The sequence below is a fragment of the Cherax quadricarinatus genome, chromosome 70 (assembly GCF_038502225.1).
Source record: "Cherax quadricarinatus isolate ZL_2023a chromosome 70, ASM3850222v1, whole genome shotgun sequence".
NCBI lineage: Eukaryota > Metazoa > Arthropoda > Malacostraca > Decapoda > Parastacidae > Cherax > Cherax quadricarinatus.
The window spans coordinates 7,212,549-7,237,334 of NC_091361.1; positions in this window are offsets into that span (position 1 = coordinate 7,212,549).

The window sequence follows — 24,786 nt, forward strand, 5'->3', positions numbered from 1 at the left end:
TACTGAAATCAACTCTAAAATGAAAAAAACGGGCCTGGACAACACCGGCGAACCATATCAAGATCAAGTTCAAAAACATATCTATCTGTCAAAAGGGCTCCGCCCCCAAGTTTTACTCAGGAAGATATTAGCGAAATTCCAGAAATAATAAATTATGTATAACAGAACGATAATAAACTATGCACGATTGGGGTAACTAGTGACATGGTCCTCAGACAAATAGAGAAATTAAAACCTAACAAATCTCCAGGTCCTGATGAATTGTTTGCAAGGGTGTTAAAGGAATGTAAAGAGGAACTTAGCGTACTTTCGGTAAATCTTTTCAGCGTATCACTACAAACTGGCATAGTGCCAGACAAGTGAAAAATGGCAAATGTAATAACTATTTACAAGGCAGGTGACAGGTCCTTAACTTCGTACTATAGACCAATAAGCCATAATAACATAGATTGGACTCGCAGCAATGGTATTAAACTGGAAAAATTCAGATTCAGGAAGGATATAGGAAAACACTGGTTTGGTAATAGAGTTGTGGATGAGTGGAACAAACTCCCGAGTACCGTCATAAAAGCTAAGACGTTGAGTAGTTTTAAAAATAGGTTGGATAAATACATGAGTGGGTGTGGGTGGGTGTGAGTTGGACCTAGGTGACGTGTCTGACCTCACACACACAGACACACACACACACACACACACATTGCAGTGACCAGTGAAGAGATGAGGCCAGGAGCTGTGACTCAACCCCTGCAACCACAACTAGGTGAGTATAACTAGGTGAGTACACACATACAAACACAGACACACACACACACACACACACACACACACACACACACACACACACACACACATGCGCACACGTGCGCACGCACACACACACACACACACACACACACAGTAACAGTATGAAAATGACATAGCATCGAGAATCAAGACTGACCCGAAACTGTTGTATAGCCACATCAGGAGGAAGACAACAGTCAAAGACCAGGTGATCAGATTAAGGACACTCACAAGAAATGATCAGGAGGTATGTGAGGAGCTGAACAGGAGATTTAAGGAAGTTTTTACAGTAGAGACAGGAAGGGCTGTGGGAAGACAGAACAGAAGGGAACATCAAGAGGGAATATACCAACAAGTGTTGGATGACATACGAACAACTGAGGAGGAGGTGAAGAAGCTCTTAAGTGACCTTGACACTTCAAAGGCGATGGGACCGGACAACATCTCCCCATGGGTCCTTAGAGAAGGAGCAGAGATGCTGTGTGTGCCTCTAACCACAATCTTCAACACATCCCTTGAACAATAAAATGGTATAAAATACCGACAGGTTGTTAGGTAAGACACATATGCAACAGTTAGGTTTCTTTATTATGAAACGTTTCGCCTACACAGTAGGCTTCTTCAGTCAAGTACAGAAAAGTTGATCAACTTTTCTGTACTTGACTGAAGAAGCCTACTGTGTAGGCGAAACGTTTCATAATAAAGATACCTAACTGTTGCATATGTGTCTTACCTAACAACACATCCCTTGAAACTGGGCAACTACCTGAGAAATGGAAGACAGCTATTATGTAGTCCCCATATTTAAGAAAGGAAACAGAAACGAGGCACTAAACTACAGACCTGTGTCTCTGACATGTATCGTGTGCAAAGTCATGGAGAAGATTATCAGGAGGAGAGTGGTCGAACACCTGGAAAGGAACAAGATTATAAATGAAAACCAGCATGGGTTCATGGAAGGCAAATCTTGTATCACAAACCTCCTGGAGTTTTATGACAAGGTAACAGAAGTAAGACACGAGAGAGAGGGTTGGGTAGATTGCGTTTTCCTAGACTGCAGGAAGGCCTTTGACACAGTTCCCCACAAGAGATTAGTGCAGAAGCTGGAGGATCAGGCACACGTAAAAGGAAGGGCACTGCAATGGATAAGGGAATACCTGACAGGGAGGCAGCAACGAGTCATGGTACGTGAAGAGGTATCACAGTGGGCGCCTGTTACAAGCGGGGTCCCACAGGGGTCAGTTCTAGGACCAGTGCTATTTTTGATATATGTGAACGACATGATGGAAGGAATAGACTCTGAAGTGTCCCTGTTCGCAGATGACGTGAAGTTGATAAGAAGAATTAAATCGGACGAGGATGAGGCAGGACTGCAAAGAGACCTGGAGAGGCTGGACATGTGGTCCAGTAACTGGCTTCTCGAATTCAATCCAGCCAAATGCAAAGTCATGAAGATTGGGGAGGGGCAAAGAAGACCGCAGACAGAGTATAGGCTAGGTGGACAAAGACTACAGACCTCACTCAGGGAGAAAGACCTTGGGGTGACCATAACACCGAGCACATCACCGGAGGCACACATCAACCAAATAACCGCTGCAGCATACGGGCGCCTGGCAAACCTGAGAATAGCGTTCCGATACCTTAATAAGGAATCGTTCAAGACAGTGTACACTGTGTATGTTAGGCCCATACTGGAGTATGCAGCACCAGTCTGGAACCCACACCTGGTCAAGCACGTCAAGAAGTTAGAGAAAGTACAAAGGTTTGCAACAAGGCTAATCCCAGAGCTCAAGGGAATGTCGTACGAGGAAAGGTTAAGGGAAATCGGACTGACGACACTGGAGGACAGAAGGGTCAGGGGAGACATGATAACGACATACAAGATACTGCGGGGAATAGACAAGGTGGACAGAGATAGGATGTTCCAGAGAGGGGACACAGGGACAAGGGGTCACAACTGGAAGCTGAAGACTCAGACGAGTCACAGGGACGTTAGGAAGTATTTCTTCAGTCATAGAGTTGTCAGCAAGTGGAAAGCCTAGCAAGTGAAGTAGTGGAGGCAGGAACCATACATAGTTTTAAGAAGAGGTATGACAAAGCTCAGGAAGCAAAGAGAGAGAGGATCCAGTAGCGATCAGTGAAGAGGCGGGGCCAGGAGCTGAGTCTCGACCCCTGCAACCACAATTAGGTGAGTACAATTAGGTGAGTACACACACACACACACACACACACACACACACACACACACACACACACACACACACACACACACACACACACACAAGAACATGTCAATGGAAGGAAATAAAATGCCTCAGAGGAAGCAGATGGAGACTCAGTGGGAGGAGGAAAGGACGAGGTCAGTTTTCGTGTACGGGCTCCAAGAAGCCAAGGGGGACAACTTCGAAGAAATAAAAGAGGAGGAGAAAAAAATTATTGAAGGCATCATGAAAACATCAGGTGAGGGCGATATGACCCAGGTAACAAATTTTCGGAGAATTGGGTGGTTTGCGAGTGGAAGGATACAGACTGTCAAAGTAATTTTCAAGGAAGAATCAGTTCGAACCAGGATTCTGCAAGAGAAAGCAAGACTGAGGGACAAACAGGGGTACCAGAGAGTATACCTCGACCGCGACAGAACACAAAAAGAAAGGACTACAATGAAAGAGAGGGTACAGAGACGCAAGGAGGAACGAGAGGCACTGACGAAGATGAGCAGGACCCAGACACAGGAGGAAGGGCAAACACACCCCACAGAATCTCCCGCCAAAAGACTCCAACTGCGACATTCCCAACGCAACTGAGCAACCTATACTACAACCCACTCACTGTTCCCTCTGCCACCAACCCCCATATAACAAACCTCACCCCAACAGCTGTCCCTTATGGGCATTCTGACCCCACCCCCATCATCACATTCCTCACCTACACCACAGCCACATATTGGCCCCCACCAAGGCTCTCGCTCCCCCAACCCCAATATTCTTGCATGACCACAATGATAGAAAAGAAACTGAAAGTTTGGTACACAAACGTGGATGGAATAACGAATAAACATGAGGAGTGGAACGAAATAATCAGTGAGAAATCCCCAGACATCATAGAAGTCACAGAAACAAAACTCGCTGAGACAATAACAGACACAATCTTCCCAACGGGATATCAGATCCTGAGGAAAGATAGAAGGAGTAGAGGGGGAGGAGGGGTTGCACTGCTCATAAAACACCGATGGGGATTTGAGGAAATGGAAGGCATGGACATGATTGGAGAAAGAGACTACACTGTAGGTACAATTCAGTCCGGAGAACATAAAGTAGTCATTGGAATGATGAATAACCCACCACAGAACTGCAGGAGGCCAAGAGAGGAGTACGAAGAAAACAACAAGGTGATGGTGGACACACTGGCTTAGGTGGCAAGAAGAGCTCACTCGAGCAGAGCAAAGTTACTGGTAATGGGCGATTTCAACCACAGGGAGATCGACTGGGAAAACCTGGAGCCACATGGGGGTCCCGAAACATGGAGAGCCAAGATGATGGATGTGGTACTTGAAAATCTCATGCATCAACATGTCAGGGACACTACCAGAGAGAGAGGGGAGGATGAGCCAGCAAGACTGGATCTTGTGTTCACCCTTAGGAGTTCAGACATTGAGGACATCACTTACGAGAGGCCCCTTGGAGCTAGCGAACATGTGGTTCTGAGTTTTGATTATATAGTAGAGTTACAAGTGGAGAAGGTAACAGGAACTGAAGGGAACAGGCCAAACTATAAAAGGAGGGACTACACAGGTATGAGAAACTTCCTGCAGGAGGTTCAGTGGGACAGAGAAATGGTAGGAAAATCAGTAAACGAGATGATGGAATATGTGGCAACAAAGTGTAAGGAGGCAGAGGAAAGGTTTGTTCCCTAGGGAAACAGAAATAATAGGAAGACCAAAACGAGTCCTTGGTTTACGCAAAGGTGTAGGGAGGCACAAACTAAGTGCAACAGAGAATGGAAAAGGTACAGGAGGCATAGGACCCAGGAAAACAAGGAAGTTAGTAGAAGAGCCAGAAACGAGTATGCACAGATAAGGAGGGAGGCCCAGCGACAGTATGAAAACGACATAGCATCGAAAGTCAATCTGACCCGAAACTGCTGTATAGCCACATTAGAGGAAGACAACAGTCAAGGACCAAGTGTTAAGGCTGAGGAAAGAAGGTGGAGAACTCACAAGAAACGATCAAGAGGTATGTGAGGAGCTCAACACGAGATTTAAGGAAGTATTTACAGTAGAGACAGGAAGGGCTCTGGGGAGACAGACCAGATGGGGACTCCAGCAAGGAATGCACCAACAAGTGTTGGACGACATACATACAGATGAGGAGGAGGTGAAGAAACTGCTAAGGGACTGTGAGGGAAAAGTTCAATAGATAGGAGTAGAGAGGGAATATATATATATATATATATTAACAATAGTTTCATTGCCGGCTACTCGTTAAGGTAGGGTCAGTCTAGCTCCCGATATTCCCGCCTTTTCTCCCCCAACCCCTAAATTGATAGTTTGTCTGCCGGCTACTAGTTAAGGTAGGGTAAGTCAAGCTCCCGTTTTTCCCTCCTTTTCTCCCCCTCCCTGAAAGTGATAGTTTGACTGCCAGCTGCTTGTTAAGGTAGGGTCAGTCTAGCTCCCGCTATCCCTTCCCCTCCCTCTTCCCCCCCCCCCCGAAAGGTGACGTGTGGGGCTCTGGTTAAACAGTAAATCACTAGACTCACAGCTCCCAACTCTATTGTAAGTACATGCCTGCCTTGTATTCTAGTGGATTTATTGGTTGAAAGCTTCACTTTTGATCAATAATAAACTTAGTCTTTTCAGCCTTGCTCTATGTTGACTGTTGTAATAATCACCACATCTTTTAAGTATCAGACTTATCATGGAGAGTGATTATTTAAGCAGTGGGTAACCTGTCTATCTTTCCAGCTTGAATGTCAGAGAGGGTCACCTGGTAATCAACGAGTAGAACAGGAGAAGGACTAACGTCCAGAGACTTCTCCATTTTGTATTGAACTACCTGTGCACCTGTAGGAAATTGCAGGACGTAACTCCACAGCATTGCAGCGGTAAAGAACCTGCTTTCCTGTCATCGGGATATTATACTCACGGCAATAATCTGTGAAGATCTAGCCAGTGGTGGTCACCAACACCTGCGACCCCCCCCCCCATCATCAGCAACGGCTACGATTTCAACAACAGTGTCACCAACACCAGACACCCACGTTTTATATACATTTAAATTAGCGTTGAATTCAGTTATCATTTACATTTTTCATTTTTCATTTTCTTTAATGTAGGATTAATATTTCATATTTAAGTGTTTTACATTTTATATTTTCTATATAATAAAGTGTTTATGTTTGTCTGTTATTATTTCTTTTTCTATTCACTAATTTTCCTGAGGAGGAGCCAGCCTGAGTAATACTGTCTGAAGTTGTTACAGGGCTGAGGAAGCCTTCACAAGTGGCGACCTTGCCAGGATACAACTCTACATCATTGTTCGCATCGCTGTTGGGCCGTGCGGACGCACTGTGCAGTAGCTCCCACTACAACTGGTTTCTGCGCAGTTTTCACTGTTCAGACATGGCGGAGTACACCGGCAGGAGGATAAATACAGTTTGCATTGAGCTGTTGAGGGGTTCTCTGAGCCCTGCTACTATGAACGTCGTTCTACCTGCAATTATTAGGGATTTATATGGTATCCCTAATGAGGAACTGTATGGTGTGGCCCTTAATGGGATGAAACGAGTATTTGTAAAGTTCCTGAGGAATAGCTACTACAGCAGTGTGGTGGAGGAGTATCAGGAACGGCGAATGTGTCTCAACTCGACGATGGATGTGTGCTTGCATGACGTATCTACATTCTACACGTGGGTACGAGTGAGGAATGTACCCTTCGAGGCAACGCAGTTTGGTATACAGGAAGTTTTTCGCAAATATGGTGTCATTCATGAAGCCAGAGGTGGGGCTTGGCGGGATGGACCATATGTGGGCCTCCCGGAAGGGTCATGCAATATCAAGATGACTTTAAAGACGCCTATACCTTCGTATGTAATGTTGCCAGGCACCAGAAACCAGGTATATGTGTCGTATGTGGGGCAAAGGAGAACGTGTCGTCTTTGTGGCTCTTTTGACCATATAGCGGCACAATGTGCACGTAGAGTTGCCCCGGGGGTGTCAGTCCCGGTGGAGGACATCCAGCAGGCGAGTGTGGTGGCGGCGGCGAAGAATGGGTCTACTCTATGGAGTGAGGAGGTGGAGAAGGAGGGTGAACAGATGGGGACGTGTGTCACACTCCCGGTGGAGGAGGAAGTTCCTTCTCCAACATCTGAGGTGGTGGAGGAAGTGGTGGAGACGACACAGGAGGTGTCCTTGGAGTCAGTACTCCAGGAATTCTTGGAGGAGGCCTTGGTAGGAGGGGACATGGATGAACGGATCAGTGAAAAGCAGCAATTGCAAGGCCTGAGTGAGAAGTCGGAAGTAGTAGGGAACACTGGAAAGGATACACTTGTAGTGGCAGAGGTACACAGGGAGGATGTACCTGAGGAAGAGGTGGCTTTGGGAGGCAGCTCTAGGAAGAGACCAGCGGGGCTGACTGAATTAGATGATGTTTTAACACCTGGGCAAAGACCAGGTAAGAAGGTTTGGGCGGAGGTGGTCCGCAATTCCCCTACAGGGGGGGGAGTACAGGGAAAATTGGGGGAGAGACAAGGGGGGGTAGGAAGTTCTATTAAAAAGAGTAATAAGGAAAGTGTAAGCAGCTTGAAGGGAAGTGTAAGCAAGCCACAGCGGCATAGGGGTAAGCCGCCTCTCCTTGACCATTCAGGTGTGTAACGATAAATGCTAATGGCTTAAAAACTGAGGTTAAAAGGGTGTGGTTGGAGTGGTTCCTTAAAAGGTACGATGTTGATGTTGGTTTCCTACAGGAGCATAACTATAAGTCAGGTAGTGAGTTGAGATTGAGAGGATATAAGTTGTTTGTGAGCATGGCAACGCTTTTAAAGGGCGGAGTGGCTGTTTTAGTAAAGGAGACCAGTCCCTTGCGAGTCATGGGGTGGGAGGAGGGGGGTGGGGGAGGGTTGTTCGGGTGGATGGGTGGTGGGGGGAGAGTAGGGTATGTTTTGTGGGAGTTTATATGCCTGCGATTGGTAACGTAAGGATAAAATCAGATTTTGTTCGTGACGTTTTGTTATATCATCTCAGGGGTTTACCTGCCATAGCGATAATTGGAGGTGATTGGAATTGTGTGATTAGGCATGTAGACGTAGTTCCTAGGGGGGCGGGGTGTGTGTTGGGTGTTTTAAGGGATGCATTGGGTGATGTCGGGGTGGTAGATGTGGTTGGCAGGGGGGGGTATCAGGTTGAGTATACCTATGTACAGGGGAGTTATGAGGCAAGGTTGGATAGGATTTATGTGAGGCAGGGGATAGGAGTGGAGAGAGTTAGAACAGTAGACGTGGGTTTTTCAGACCACAGAGCAGTGTTGGCTGATCTTAGGGTGGATGGTATTCCGAGAATATATCAGGGCTATTGGAAATTAAATGTGAGGCTTTTACAGGAGGAGGATCAAGGTCGGTCTTTTCGGTCATGGTGGAAGGGCTTTTGGGAGGCTAGGGATGAGGAGGTGGATTTGTTAGATTGGTGGGAGTTGCAGGCAAAGGTGAAAATTGTAGAATTTTTTAGCAAGAGGGGCAGGGAAAGGGCACGTTGGAGGTTTGGATTGCAGAATTATTTAGAGGGTCAGTTGAATGATTGTTATGTGGGGGGGAGTAGGGAGGGAGGGGAAGGAGTTATGGGGGAACTTAGGAGTCGTTTAGTAGAGATGCATAATGAACGTTTTGATGCACTCAGGGTCAGGGCAGGATTGGAGGACGTACTAAAGGGTGATAAGCCAACCGGGTATGTTCTCAGAAAATTCAAGGACAGACACTTGAGGACTACCGTGGCGCATATTGTTGTGGAGGGTGGGGAGGGTTATGTGAGGGGACAGGGTCTCACTGACACAGATTCTATTAGTAGGTATGCTCCATTCGTCTCTCGACCTGCGGGGAGAGAGGACGCTTCTACTGGTTCTCTTGCACGCCACCTGGTGAGGAAAACATAGTATTAGCGCCAAGATGGCGGACCGACTGTACCGGCGCATTAATACTGTCTGCATTCAGCTGGTTAGAGGAACTTTAAGCAACGACACGATGAACGTTCTCCTGCCAAGCATTATCAGGGACTGTTATGGCATCCCCAACGAAGAGCTGTATGGTGTGGCACTGAATGGAATGTCAAGGGTCTTCGTGAAGTTCATGAGGGCTGACTTCTACTCTACCATCGTAGATGAATTTCAAGAACGACGGATGAGTATCAATTCGGCAGTGGAAGTATGCTTGCATGATGTGTCTAAGTATTTTACTTGGGTGAAGGTAAGGAACGTACCTTTTGAGGCAACAGCATACAGCATCCAAGATGTGTTCAGTGGTTATGGAACTGTACACTCGACGAGCATGGGAATGTGGAGGGACGGCCCTTATGAGGGGATGCCGGAAGGATCATGCACACTGAAAATGACCCTGAGGAGACCGATACCATCATATGTTACATTGCGTAACCATAGAACACAGGTTTTTGTTCACTATGCGGGGCAGAGGAAGACGTGCCGTTTATGTGACTCTTATGAGCACATGGTGGCACAATGCCCCAGGAGACAGGAGCCTAGGCGTCAGGAGACAGCTGCTGTGGATACGCCATTAGAAGCCACGGATGTTATGACGGATGAAGTGGAAAGACGGGGTACAGGCCTATGGAGTGAGGAGGTCGACAGGGCAGAGGTGGTTTTGGAGACGTGTGTTACACTACCAGTGGAAACGGGAGGGGAGGGAATATCGCCGTCAGACAGACCGTTAGATAATGCAGAGTCAGCTCAGGACGGGATTTTGGAGGCTGTGCTGAAGGATTTTTTGGAAGAGTCGGTGCTTGGTGTGGAAAGTGATGTGAGGTCAGGTGATGACAAGGTGATGGATGAACAGAAGCAGGGTAAGGAAGACTTGAGTGAGGTTCGAAAGGAGAGCAATGTGGTGGTGGAGGTCCATCAAGAAGATGTGGTTGAAGAAGAAATGTATGTAGAGGGTAGCTCCCGCAAGAGATCAGCGGGGGCATCAGACATGGACGAGGTCCTCACACCAGCGCAGAGGCCTGGGAAGAAGATGTGGGCAGCTGTGGTTGCAAAGGCAAGTCAGGGAGGAGGGGGGGGCAATGGGAAGCTAGGTGGGAAGGGACAGGGAGGGGTTGGAGGGCAGGAACGAGGGATTGATAGAGAAGAACCGAGACCTATGAAAGGAGGACCAAGTAAGCCTCAGCGGCACAGGGGTAAGCCGCCTTTCTTGTAAAATTCAGGTGTGTAACTTTCAATGTAAACGGTCTTAAAAACGAGGTCAAGAGGGTATGGTTAGAGTGGGTTTTGAGGAGATTTAGCATTGATGTCTGTTTTTTGCAGGAACATAACCATAGGTTAGGATGTGAGCTGTTGTTGAAAGGTTATAGGTTGTTTACATGTGATGCTTTGAGGTTGAAAGGAGGTGTGGCTGTGGCGGTAAAGGAGACCAGTCCTTTGCGTATCCTGGGTTGGGAGGAGGGGGGGGGGGTGGGAGGGTTGTCAGGGTGGATGGGTTTTGGGGGGCCAGGAGGGTTAGTTTTGTAGGTGTGTACATGCCAGCAACTAGTAACACTAGAGTGAAGGTGGATTTTGTACGCGAGGTTCTGGTATATCACTTGAGAGGTTTACCTGCTTTTACGGTGATTGGTGGGGATTGGAATTGTGTCATTAGGAAGGGTGATGTGGTTCCGAGGGGGGCGGGTTGTGTTTTGGGGGTCCTGCGGGATGTTTTGCGAGATGTTGGAGCAGTAGATGTGGTGGGAAGTAGGGGATATGGAGTGGAGCACACTTTTATTCGTAGGGGATATGAGGCAAGGTTAGATAGGATTTATGTTAGGCAGGGCATAGGTGTGGAGAGGGTGAGGACTATCGATGTGGGTTTTTCTGATCATCGTGCTGTTATAGCAGATTTGAGGGTAGATGGCATAGTGAGGGTTTATGCAGGATATTGGAAATTAAATGTGAGGCTACTTAGGGAAAAGGATGAACCTACGGGGTTTGAAGATTGGTGGAAATCCTTGTGGGAGACTAGGAATATGGAAATGGATTTGCTGGATTGGTGGGAAATGAGGGCTAAAGTTGAAATAGGGAAATTTTTTAAAGTAAGGGGTAAGGAGATGGCTAGGTGGAGCTATGGCCTACAAAATTATCTTGAGGGTCAGTTAAATGACTGTTATGCAGAGGAACGTGTGGGGCGGAGTGAGGACATGGAACGTTTGCGAAATAGGTTGGCGGAAATTCACAATGAAAAATTTGAGGCAATTCGAGTTAGGGCAGGGTTGGAGGATGTCTTAAGGGGAGATAGGCCATCGGGTTTTGTATTAAGGAGGTTTAAGGAACGGCAGGCGAAGACCACCTTGGCGTATATTGAGGTAGGTACAGGGGGGGGTGGTTTTGAGGAGGGTCAAGGCCTATCCACCACGGAAAATATTAGTTTGTATGCAGATTTTTGGTTTAGGGAGAAGTGGAGGAGGGTTGGCAGGGGAGTGGGTGAGGGACGGTTTGGGGATGAAGGGTTTAATAGAGTATTAAGTGAGCAGGACAGTAACAGAATCGAGGGTAGTATTACTGTAGAGGAGGTGGAGGAGGCAGTTTTTGGGATGTGCCAGGGTAAAACCCCAGGCATAGACGGACTACCAAACGATTTTTATAGGTATCATTGGGGGAGTGTACGGCATTGTTTGGTGGGGGTTTTGAATTGTATGTTAAATAGTGGGAGGATGGGGAAATCACAAAGAACGGGTGTCACGGTTTTAGTGCCCAAAAAGAAGGAATGCCGAGTTTTGAATGATTATCGTGCGATTACGTTAATGTGCTCGGATTACAAGATTTTTGCTAAAGTTTTGGGCAACAGAATGAGGAAAGTGTTGGGTTTAGTGTTACATAGGGGACAGTTGGGAATTCCGGGAAGAAGGATGAGGGATGGACATGGAGTGATTAGGGATTTTCTAGAGAGATGTTCGGGAGGGGGAATACTAGGTTTAGATTGGGTGAATGCTTATGATTGCGTGGACAGAGATTTCTTAGGGGTTTGCTTAGAGAGGTTGGGTTTTCGGGAGGGGGTAGTGAGGTGGGTGAACACCCTGTATGATAGGGCTGAGGTGAGGGTACAGGTCAATGGGAGGTTGGGTGAAAGTGTACCAATGGAGAGAGGTTTGAGACAGGGCTGTCCGATGTCACAGCTGCTCTTTGCGTGTGTGCAGAATCCTTTTTATGAGTCTGTTGAGAGGGTAATGAACAATCAGGAGATGGAAGGGGGGTGCAAAGGGGGCATCGTTGGGTATGTGGATGATACTACTGTTATGCTAAGGGGTAAGGAGGAGTTAAGGAGGGTGGGAAGAGTGATTCAGATGTTTGGTATGAATACCGGAATGAGAGTTAATACGGTGAAATCAAGGTTACTAGAGGTCGGTAATTGGATAGGGGGGGGCTTGGGGATAGGGTTAGGATGGACAGTGGTTGACAGAATCAAGGTATGTGGGATATGGTATTTGGCGGAAGTGCAGGCATGCAGAAGGGTAAATTCGGAGTCTGTCAAGGGTAAGGTTTTAAGTAGACTAGGAGGTTTAAGTGCGAGGGACTTAGCTTTACATCAGAGGGTAGTGGTGGTAAATTCACTTGTCTATAGCAAGGTATGGGGGGTGGCAGAGGTTTTTCCCTTAGAGGTACGAGATATTGTGGAAATGCAGAGGAGGGTGCTGAAGTTTGTGTGGGGATTTGGGAGGGCATGGTTAAGTAAGGAGGTAGTTATGACGGATGTTCGGAGAGGGGGTTTAGGTTTGTTGCCTTTAGGACTGAGAGTAATGGCTGTATATATCAAGTGGAGGTATATGAGGGAAGGGGGTGTGAGGGGAGCTAAAGTAGGAAGAGTTATGGAGGAGGCACGTAAATGGTGGAGTGGGAAGGAATTGAGGGTTTGTGAAGATATGTTGCGTTTTTTATTGACAGTGCAACAGGTGGATAAAATCAAAGTGAAACGGTTGGTGAGGGTAGTGAAAGGTCAAGGAATTATGCAAGGGGTAGCCGTGTATCCAACGTATGATTGGGGGGTCATTTGGAAAGATTTTAGTAAGCTGCGGATACCGGCTAGAGTAAGAGAATTAGTATATAGGTTTATCATGGGGATTCTGGCTTCCAAGGAGGTGTTACGTAGTATGGGATTTGTGGAAGAGGCTTTTTGTCAGTTTTGTGGTGATGTTGAAACGGCGTTTCATGTGGTTTTTTTTTGTACCTCCTTGGAGGGGGTGAGATCATGGATGGGTGGGGTTATCAGACTGTGGGGGGGGGGGCGTTTGTCGCTTTTAAGGGCTTTACTACTGGATGTAGGGGGAGTGTCTAGGGATGTAGGAAGGGCTATAATGTATATCATAGTGGATTATCTGGACATTTCATGGGGAATGAGGGGATTAAGGGGTGATATGAGGATAAAAGCGTTGGCGGCCCGATTCTATAGGACGAAGTGTAGGAATAAGTTGGTTTATGGGGCGTCTTGGGAAAAAAGTTTCCCGGAAGGTTATAGGAATCTCACTGTGGGTTCCCTTGGGCGGGGTCCCTGAGGATGGACAAAGGAGTGGTCTCCTTATGGGGGGATGTAAAGGGGGGGGGGTTGTTTTTGGTTTATCTGGAACTGATGTGTGTAAGAGGAAGGTAGTGAGAATTAGGTATGGATGGTAAGCCATGTTTCAAGAGAATGTTTGTCATAGTGAGATATAAGTGTGGTTTCCAGGGTTACTTTTCTAAGCCTGATGGTTATGTTCACTGGGTTTAAAATTTCCTTGAAAGCCAGGATACCGAGCCCTTAGGATCTCGTTTTTAAGTAATTAGATTGACACGTTGGTATCAACACAAAATTTTTTCTGAGATACGTGTCAGTTCTTTTGGGACTGGCACATTACAGCAGCCTTAGTCTTATAACTACTCTGGTTTTATTTAAGTCTCGGGTTCTTTAAATTATTTACATAGCCTAGTATTGTACCGCTACTATGGCATGTGGTGTATTATCTTGTAATTTGAGTGTGAACTACACTATATGCAAATGTTTTGAATGTTTGTAATTCATGGTTAACATTAATATTTGATATCATATTGGTGGTGTATATAATTCTACTTATTACAGTGTATGTGTCTAGGAATGTAATGTTTCATATATGTTTTAGTCTGTGAATTTTGTGTTTTTGTCTTGTTCAAGCCCTACCAACTTTTAGGTTTGATGAGGTCAGGGTATGACCTTTCATTAGGATAATTCAATGTATGTTATTTAGAACGGGGACTGTACAAACGGGGAGAGGGGGGTAGAAGTGTCAGCTGTGTCTGCACTGGTAATAATGATTATTATAAAAGGAGGGTTTATAGGTTATGTATATGGTTGTGGGGTTATGTATATGGTTGTAATATGGCCTTGATCTATGGTGTTCTTAAAATGTACCGGGATTGTGTACTAGAGGTTTTGTAATACCTAGTATGGTTTTTAATTTTATACTATAATCATTATTGTATTTGCTCTGTTTATAAAATTCTGTATTGTAAGGATGTGGAAGGTTGGGTTTTCAATATTCTGGTGTATGTGTTAGGTATGGTGCTCCTGTTTAGCCAAGTACTTGTGACATGGAAGTAAACTATATGTATTTGTTCTGTATACCGATCTGAGTTGTATATTAATTTAATTAACATATATGTATGTGTGTGTGTGTGTATGTGTATATATATATATGTATATATATATATATATGAGTAAATATATGTATGTGTATGTATGTATTGTCATCAATACTAAGTACTTCTATAAAGTTACAGTGGATGTGGTTGGTTTATTGACTATTTTGTAATGTTGGTGTTTAATTTCATGTTCGGAGAGGTATGAAGTTCACTGTATGTACTTTTTATTTATTTTCACTGTGGTTTGTTTTGTAAGTAATACAATGTATTATGTATATGCAGTTTTTAAATAAAATATAAAAAAAAAAAGTAGGTATGCTGATGATTGGTTTACGGAGAAATGGAAGAGAAGGGGAGGGGTAGGTGGGATAGAAACATTTAGTGGGATTAGGGTACCGCAGGGTATGGGGAAGAGGGATAGGGAGTTGGAGGGAGGCATTATGGGGGAGGAGGTGGGGGAAGTGGTGAATGGGTTGAGTCAGGGGAAGGCACCGGGAATAGATGGGTTACCTAATGATTTTTACAAAGCGCATTGGGAGGTTCTGAGGGAGTGCCTAGTGGAGGTTCTGAATTATATGTTGAAATGGGGCAGAATGGCACAAACACAGAGAACTGGGGTCGTTGTCTTGGTGCCAAAGAAGGGAGGAGAGGAGAAGGGTTTGGGAGATTATCGTCCGTTGTCGTTAATGTGTACGGATTACAAAATTTTTGCGAAGGTATTGGGGAACAGGTTAAAGAAGGTAATTGGGAGTAGAGTACATGAGGGACAGTATGGGATTCCGGGAAGGACTATGAAGAATGGGCATAGTGCGATAAGGGATTTTATAGAGAACTGTCAGGGAGGGGGCGTCCTTGGCTTGGATTGGGCTCAGGCATATGACTGTGTGAAGAGGGACTTTTTGTGGGGATGTTTGGAGAAATTGGGTTTTGGAGGGGGGGTAGTGAGGTGGGTGCGCACGCTGTATGAGGGGGCTGTAATGAGGGTGCAAGTTAATGGTAAGCTGGGGGGGGCGGTGATGATGGAACAGGGATTAAGGCAGGGTTGCCCGCTGTCACAGTTGCTTTTTGCATGCGTGCAACATCCTTTCTTTGAGGCTGTGGACGAGGAATTGGGGGAGGTGGGGGGGGAAGTATGGGGGGCATAGTAGGTTATGTGGATGATACAACTGTGTTAGTTACGAGTGGGGAGGCTTTACGTAGGGTGGGAGAGGTCATTAGGAGCTTTGGGTATGTTTCAGGAATGGTAGTTAATTTAGCAAAGTAGGAACATGGGTTGGGGGGAGATTGGGGGAGGAGATGGGATGGACGGTTTGTGATAGAATTAAGGTGTGTGGGATTTGGTATATGAAGCAATTGCAGGAATGTAGGAGGATTAACTCAGAAGCAGTCACGAGTAGGGTTATAGGCAAGTTAAAAGGTTTGAGGGCCAGTGAAGTGGCGTTACAGCAGAGGGTGTTGGTAATTAATTCGGTGGTGTATAGCAAGGTCTGGGGTGTAGCGGAGGTGTTCCCTTTGAGGGTGCAGGATATACAGGAAATAAAGAGGAGGGTGTTGAGGTTTGTGTGGGGGTTTGGGAGGGCCTGGTTGTCCAAAGATGTGGTCATGACGGAGGTGAAAAGGGGGGGTCTAGGTTTGTTGGACTTAGGGTCTAGGGTAATGGTTTTATATATTAAGCAGAGGTATTTAAGGGTGGGGGGGAGAGGGGTGTTAGGGTGGATAGGGTGATGAGGGATGCTAGAAACTGGTGGAGTGGTAGGGATTTGAGAAAGTGTGAAGATGTAATAAGATTCATGTTGGCAGTGGGGCAGGTAAAAAGGTTGAAGGTAAAAGCAGTGGTGGGTGTGGTGTGGGGAAGGGGTGCATTGCAGGGGGTCACAGTATACCCCATGTATAACTGGAGGGTCATATGGAGGGAGTTCAGGACGCTTCGGATACCAGCAAGGGTTAGGGAGTTGGTGTATCGTTTTCTAATGGGGGTGGTGGCATCTAAGTATATGTTGCATAAGATGGGGTTTGTTAGAGAGGCAACATGTTTATTCTGTGGGGAGGAGGAGACGGCATATCATGTGGTATATTTTTGTTCATCTTTGGAAGTGGTGAGAGTCTGGATGGCGGGGGTTATTAGGCTGTTGGGGGGGGGAGTTGGTCTTTTCTTAGATCGTTGTCAATGGATGTTAGTGGGGTAGCAAGTGAGGTGGGTAGGGCTTTGATGTATGTCATGGCAGATTATTTGCATGTTTCTTGGGGTATGAGGCAGATTGTAGGGCAGTTGAGGATAAAAGCGTTAGCAGCGAGGTTTTATAGGACAAGGTGTAGGAATAGGTTAATATATGGGGGGAGATGGGATTCAAGTTTTTCGATAGGTTATCGTAATTTTTCTGCAGCACAGCTTCTTAGGGAACAGGGGGGGGGGGCAAGGGTAGGGTCTTTTTTGTGAGGGGGGGTGTAAGGTTAGGATAGCAGTGTGGAAGGTGGTGTGAGGGTGAGATAGTGAGGGCATATATTTATGAAATGGCTATGTTCCTGTAGAGATATTTGATATTGGCGATCAGTACCTTGGATACTTTGTCATAATTGGAATGCCTTGCATTACATATTGGTTGGGTATATTATTGCACTCACTATCGAGGAGAGGTGGTTTAAGTGGCTGTTATGCTTTTTAGGCCAAGTAGTACTGAACACATGAAAAAATGATTTACCAGTGAATTATAGTATGTGTTTTTATTAACGTTGAGAAGGGGTTTTAAAATATAAAATAAAGCAAGTAAAAACTGTAGTCAAGTTTTTTTTTAGTAGTTTTAACGTGTAGCTGCAAGTACTTTCCATATTACCCTTGATTAGTTTTTTTTTAGATAATTAGTATACAATTATTTCCTTTATAACGGTACTTCTTTATAAAAGAAGGATTGTAATACCTTGGCACAAGAGAATGTGCAGAATATGACTTAGTCAAGGAGGTTTAATTGTGTTTCAGATAGGGAGATTAGAATTTTGTTTAGTCATTAACAAGTTTGCCCCGTCCTTGTGAGAACCCATTTGATATGGTTTATATTAAATATGTACATAGGTTGTTTAAAGAAGTGTATCCTCTAATTTATGTGTAAAACACATGTTATACAATGATGTTCTGATTTTCATGGTTGTTGTTTTTTATTATTGATATGGAATATTGTGGATGTATATTCTACCAATTATACAAGTGTGTCCGTGTAGTAACATAATGTACATATCTGTGTTCTTTTGTATTGTTATTGTTTGGTTACTTGTTTTTTTTTTTTTTTTTTTTTTTTTTTTTGTCAAAACTGTGCATGAAAATATTTTTTGTATGCACTGGTCTATTAATTTGTTAAAAAGGGGTTTGTAAATGGTGGTAATTCACCTACGGGTAACGTATTATTTAAGTTCTGGAATGTGTTGTAGAGGAATTTTGATAATATCCAGTATAGTTCTTTTTATTAATCACTTATACGTTCTTGTATTCGTTGTTAAAATGAGGGGGTAAGGAACCGATTATATGGGTATGACTTTGTATATAGCCTTTTATGTATAATGTACTACGTGTGATTTTCTTTGGATTATATAGTCTTTTGTGAGTAAGAAACTGTATTTGAATTTATTAAACCTTACTGTATGTTTGGGTGTGGGTTGCCTTTTGTGTAGTCACATGTATGATTGAATTTTTGGGGATGGCAATCATGTTAAATTGAAGTGTGACTATTAAGTATAGGTTAAGAGCTGGGATAGGGAATGTGGAATTGTTGTTTCATATTTAATGGATAACATGTCTTAGTTTATGTAACGTATGCATAGTATACATATGAATATGTATTGTGCTTTTTTAATAAAATATAAAAAAAAAAACTCTACTGAATCAAGATTCAACTCCATCTCGAATCTACCATTGGACCTTCAACGCTGCATACCACAGACGGTTACCACCAGCCATGAGTAATCATTCTCTATGGCAGGACTACAGTACAGGTATTTGAAAGATTTGGTGATTGTTATAGTCTCAATTTATTGTAAGTCAAGTCAGGCAGGATATAATATTTAATTCTGCCACCTAATTGTGTGTGAGCTTGAAACACTTTGGAGGATTAGACTCTAGGGACCCGAGATTTTCCAGTGACAACTTGTTTCAGTGAGCTCTTTATTATATCAAGGGAACTGTCATAGGGCACTCTTGATTTGTTGGTGAGAAGATTGGATGGTCAAGTGACCCCATTCTACTTACTGTTTGCTCGGAGCCGGCATAGAACCCTTCGTTTTCGTTAATACAAGTTGTTTAATTGAAGCAGGGATCGAGCCCTCTGGTTTATTTACAGTTTGAGCGGAGCAGGAATTGAACCCTCCGTTTTCTTTAATACCCGTTTTATTTCCCCTGATAGTTTAAGTTATTCTTGCAAGCATGGAGGAATACCAGTTTTGGATGAATGCTGGAAGTAAGTTAGGAATAACAGGGAAAAATTTAGAATCTTTCATTAGTGCTAAGATCCAGGAAAGACTTGAAAGAGAGAGAATTGAGAGAGAAGAAAGACAGTTAGAAAGGGAAAGAGAAGAGAATAAGGAGAGAGAGAGAATCGAAAGAGAAGAGAAAAAGGAGAGAGAGAGAATTGAGAGAGAAATCCGAGAAAGACAGTTAGAAAGAGAGCGAGAAGACCAAAAAGAGCGAGATAGACTTGATCGTGAGGAAAGAGCTAGGGAACGTGAGGAACAAGCTAAGATGCGTGAAGAACAAGTTAAATTAAGAGAACTTGAAGAAAGAGAAAATGATCGCGAGCTCGAAAAATCTCGCCTTGAATTAGAGAATAAAAAGTTAACTTTTACACAACAACAATTAGAGGAAGGAGTAATGGAACAACGTGCAGCTAGTACACATATTCCAACACCTAATTTACCTCCCTTCACAGAGGGGGGGGCGACATAACTTCTTACATTATCAGGTTTGAAAATACCGCTACCCTCTGTGAATGGCCTGCTGACACCTGGGCTACCAGGTTAGGAAAAACTTTTCATATAAATTTGAATATATAAAAGGTATCTTGTACAAGTCAGTATTCAAATTAAATTCAAATGAGATAGACTATTCCATCTTAGTTGTTCCAAGTCAATGCAGAGAGACTGTTCTTAAAATGGCTCATGACCTGCCAGTGGCCGGACATTTCTCGCATCGTAAAACTTTAAATAAAATTAGGGAAACCTATTTTTGGCCAAAAATGTCCTCAGATATCACTACCTATTGTATATCGTGTAAAGTTTGCCAACTGTCATCCTCCCGAGGTACCAGGAGAGTACCTATGGTCAAAATGCCTATCTTTACGGTACCGTTTGAAAGAGTAGCTATTGACATCGTTGGTCCTTTATCTCCACTTTCATCTGGGGGACATAGATATATATTAACATTAGTTGATTATGCTTCGAGTTTCCCTGAAGCCATACCCTTAAAGACCATAACTACTACAGAGGTGGCTGAAGCCCTTTTGTCCATCTTCTCCAGAGTGGGCATCCCTAGAGAAATTTTGTCTGACCGTGGGACACAATTCACATCTGACTTAATGCAACATCTATACCAACTTCTGGGAGTGAAGCCTCTCTTCACAACACCCTATCATCCCAGCTGTAATGGGAGGATTGAGCGCCAGCATTCGATTCTCAAGTCCATTTTAAGGAAACTTTGCTCCCTTAAACCTAAGGAGTGGCATCGTTACCTACCCTGTGCTTTGTTTGCCATGAGGGAAGTTCCCAGTGACTCATTGGGGTTTTCACCTTTTGAACTTCTCTATGGTAGACAGGCCAGAGGTCCACTGTCCATCCTTCATGACTTATGGACTAATGAGGAGGTAAATACTGAGGTTCAGTCTTCTTACCAGTTTCTCCTTGACCTTAGATCCAAACTTGAGGAGACATCTGACATAGTTTCGAAGAACCTACGCTTGTCAATGGACCAGTTCAAAACCTATTTTGACTCCAAAAGTCAGAGGAGAAGTTTTAAAGTAGGAGATGAAGTTCTTGTACTTTTGCCTATCAAGTCAAATAAATTATTAGTAGCATGGAAAGGTCCATATAAAGTATTAAAAATTTGTGGGAAAGTTGACTACCTCATAGAAGTCAAGGGGAAACCTAAGCTTTATCATATCAACATCCTTAAGAAATATTACCGAAGAAATTCGGTTAACTGCCTTAACAACTTTGACTTAGTTTTTCCACACGAACTTGATAAGACAACTGAAGAATGTAAAGTGTGCGTAATTGACACCTCTAACTTAGACTATGATGAAGAACTACATGACTTGGTGACTCTTGACCACTCGGATGCTACCAACATTAATATTAATGAATCTTTGGATGACCATAAGAGACATGAACTACTTCAATGTGTGAGTAACTTTTCAGACGTCTTTACTGATATTCCAGGTGTTACCTCCACGGTAGTCCATAAGATTGACTTATTGACGGACAATCCTATCAAACGGAAATTATACCCAGTTCCAGTTCACCTTAGGGATGCATTTGACCGAGAGGTAGACAAATTATTAAAACTAAAGATCATTGAACCTTCAGTATCTTCATATTGTTCACCAGTAGTCATGGTTAAGAAGGAGGATAATTCATATATACTTGCTATTGACTTCAGAGGCCTTAATGCTATAACTCGGTGGGATGCTGAGCCTATGCCCTTAATAGATAGCGATCTACACAAATTTTATGACTCTTCCTTCTTTCCAGAGATTGATATTGCACAGGCATATCATCAAGTAATGTTAGATCCTTCTTCTAAGCAGTACACCGCTTTTCCTACACACCAAGGACTGATGCAGTATAGAACTATGCCCTTCGGTTTGGTAACTGCCTGTGCTACCTACGTGAGACTGATGAGAAAGGTCTTGGGTCATATGCCAAATGTTTCAGTTTATTTTGATAACATTTACGTAATGACATCCACGTGGGGCGAACATATCCAAACATTAACATCAGTTTTGCGTAGGTTACGCTCACATGGCCTCACTGCCAAGCCAAAGAAATGCTTCCTTGGGTATAACAAGATTAGATATCTTGGACTGATACTTTCTAATAACTCTCTGCAGCCTCTCCCCAGTAAGATCAAAGCTTTATTAGAATTTAAATTCCCCAAAACCAAGAAACTCATGCGTAGCTTTCTTGGTTCTGTAATTTTTTATGCACGGTTTATCCCGAATCTTGCTGATCTTACAGGCATCTTATCGGACTTCCTTAAAAAGTCTGTGAAGGAACCTCTTGAACTTTCCGACGTAGCTCGGGAAAAGTTTAATGAGATTAAAAGTATCTTTTCGAAAGACCCTATACTTAAGATTCCAGATATTAATAAAACATTTTGTCTGAGAACTGATGCCTCCAATACTGACTTAGGTGCGGTGCTACTACAATACCATGATGGTACTCCCTTCCCTGTATCCTTCCTAAGCCGGAAACTCCTTCCCGCAGAAACAAGATACTCCACAATAGAAAAGGAATGTTTAGCCCTTGTGTGGGGTATCTCCAAACTTAAATTTTATTTGTTGGGAAAAGAATTCATTTTAGAAACGGACCACAAACCTTTGATATACCTAGAAACTTTTAAGGGAACCAACAGTTGCCTCTTGGGGTGGACATTGGCACTCCAGGCTTATAAGTTCCATATTGTGTACATCAATGGTTCATCCAATTATTTCTCTGACTGGTTAAGTCGTGACAGTCAGTAGAAGATTTGTTGCCTTACGCGACTTCCACATGTTAGAACTTTTTCCTCGCCTATTCTTCTTATACTCCTTGACTATAAGTCTTGGTATGGGGGAGTGTGAGGGAAAAGTTCAATAGATAGGAGTAGAGAGGGAATATATATATATATATATATATATATATATATATATATATATATATATATATATATATATATATATATATATATATATATATATATATATATTAACAATAGTTTCATTGCCGGCTACTCGTTAAGGTAGGGTCAGTCTAGCTCCCGATATTCCCGCCTTTTCTCCCCCAACCCCTAAATTGATAGTTTGTCTGCCGGCTACTAGTTAAGGTAGGGTAAGTCAAGCTCCCGTTTTTCCCGCCTTTTCTCCCCCTCCCTGAAAGTGATAGTTTGACTGCCGGCTGCTTGTTAAGGTAGGGTCAGTCTAGCTCCCCCTATCCCTTCCCCTCCCTCTTCCCCCCCCCCCCCGAAAGGTGACGTGTGGGGCTCTGGTTAAACAGTAAATCACTAGACTCACAGCTCCCAACTCTACTGTAAGTACATGCCTGCCTTGTATTCTAGTGGATTTATTGGTTGAAAGCTTCACTTTTGATCAATAATAAACTTAGTCTTTTCAGCCTTGCTCTATGTTGACTGTTGTAATAATCACCACATCTTTTAAGTATCAGACTTACCATGGAGAGTGATTATTTAAGCAGTGGGTAACCTGTCTATCTTTCCAGCTTGGATGTCAGAGAGGGTCACCTGGCAATCAACGAGTAGAACAGGAGAAGGACTAACGTCCAGAGACTTCTCCATTTTGTATTGAACTACCTATGCACCTGTAGGAAATTGCAGGACATAAATCCACAGCATTGCAGCGGTAAAGAACCTGCTTTCCTATCATCGGGATATTATACTCACGGCAATAATCTGTGAAGATCTAGCCAGTGGTGGTCACCAACACCTGCGACCCCCCCCCCATCATCAGCAACGGCTACGATTTCAACAAGAGTGTCACCAATACCAGACACCCACGTTTTATATACATTTAAATTAGCGTTCAATTCAGTTATCATTTATATTTTTCATTTTTCATTTTCTTTAATGTAGGATTAATATTTCATATTTAAGTGTTTTACATTTTATATTTTCTATATAATAAAGTGTTTATGTTTGTCTGTTATTATTTCTTTTTCTATTCACTAATTTTCCTGAGGAGGAGCCAGCCTGAGTAATACTGACTGAAGTTGTTACAGGGCTGAGGAAGCCTTCACAGGGACATCGATACCTCAAAGGCTATGGGACCGGACAACATCTCCCCGTGGGTCCTTAGAGAGGGAGAAGATATGTTGTGCGTGCCACTTACCACAATCTTCAACACGTTCCTGGAAACTGGGCAACTACCTGAGGTATGGAAGACGGCAAATGTAGTTCCCATTTTTAAAAAAGGAGACAGAAAAGAGGCACTAAACTATAGACCTGTGTCATTGACATGTATAGTATGCAAAGTTATGGAGAAGATTATCAGGAGGAGAGTGTTGGAGCACCTGGAACAGAACAAGAGTATAAATGCCAACCAGCACGGATTCATGGAAGGCAAATCCTGTGTCACAAACCTTCTGGAGTTTTATGATAAAATAACAGAAGTAAGACACGAGACAGAGGGGTGGGTTGATTGCATCTTCTTGGACTGCAAGGCCTTTGACAAAGTTCCTCACAAGAGATTAGTGCAGAAGCTAGAGCATCAGGCGCATATAACAGGAAGGGCACTGCAATGGATCAGAGAATACCTGACAGGGAGGCAACAGTGAGTCATGGTACGTGATGATGTATCACAGTGAGCACCTGTGACGAGCGGGGTCCCACAGGGGTCGGTCCTAGGACCAGTGCTATTTTTGGTATATGTGAACGACATGATGGAAGGGTTAGACTCAGAAGTGTCCCTGTTTGCACATGATGTGAAGTTAATGAGGAAAATTAAATCAGATGAGGACAAGGCAGGACTTCAAAGAGACCTGGACAGACTGGACACATGGTCCAGCAAATGGCTTCTCGAATTTAAGCCTGCCAAATGCAAAGTCATGAAGATAGGGGAAGGGCACAGAAGACCACAGACAGAGTATAGGCTAGGTGGCCAAAGACTGCAAACCTCACTCAAGGAGAAAGATCTTGGGGTGAGTATAACACCGAGCATGTCTCCGGAAGCACACATCAACCAGATAACTGCTGCAGCATATGGGCGCCTGGCAAGCCTGAGAACAGCATTCCGATACCTTAGTAAGGAATCGTTCAAGACACTGTACACCGTGTATGTCAGGCCCATACTGGAGTATGCAGCACACGTTTGGAACCCGCACTTGATAAAGTACGTCAAGAAACTAGAGAAGGTACAAAGGTTTGCGACAAGGTTAGTTCCAGAGCTTAGGGGAATGTCCTATGAAGAAAGATTAAGGGAAATCG